We start from the raw sequence: 726 nt of genomic DNA on the forward strand, positions 1-726 counted from the left end.
GGGAGTCAGGCGGTTCTGGGTTCGGGTTCCTGCTCCTCTCCTTCGGAGCCCAGAGCCGTACCTGGGTTGACAGCAGGTTGGCAAACGCAGCCCACAGACTGTGTGCAGCTTGCTAGCTAAGAATGGTTTTTACATTTTTAAAAGGTTGGGGGAAAATCAGAAGAAAAATATCTTGCGACCTACGAACATTATGTAAAATCCAAATTCCAGTCTCCGTAAAAGTTTATTGGAACGCAGCCACGCTCATTTATTTATTCACTGTCGGCGGCTGTTTTCTCGCTGCGGAAGCAGAGGTGAGCAGTCACAACAGGGACTGGACGGCCCACAGAGCCGAAGATGGTTCCCATCTGGCGAATTACAGGAAAGGCTTGGCAACCCCTGGTCCAGAGCCGTGAGTCTCAAGCTGTAGCTGCAGCGAAATCACCCGGAGGGCTTGTTAAAACACAGACGGCAAGGCCCCGTCTTCAGAGTTTGCGATTCAGTTCGTCTGTCGTGGGGCCTGAGAACCTGCATTTCCCACAAGCTCCCTGGTGGTGCTGATGCCTGAACCACACCTTGGGGACCCTGGTTTAGAGGAACTTGGGTCTTCAAAGCTGACACGAACCCCACCCTGGAAGCTCACAGCCCACCCAGGGAGCAGAATGGGCTTGGGGGAAGAGAGGGAGAACGGAGGAGGTCTCACCATCCAGGCCCTGTCTCCTACACACCCCCCCCCCGCCCCCCCCC

This window comes from Myotis brandtii, unplaced genomic scaffold (assembly GCF_000412655.1).
Source record: "Myotis brandtii unplaced genomic scaffold, ASM41265v1 scaffold129, whole genome shotgun sequence".
In the NCBI taxonomy this organism is placed as follows: Eukaryota; Metazoa; Chordata; class Mammalia; order Chiroptera; family Vespertilionidae; genus Myotis; species Myotis brandtii.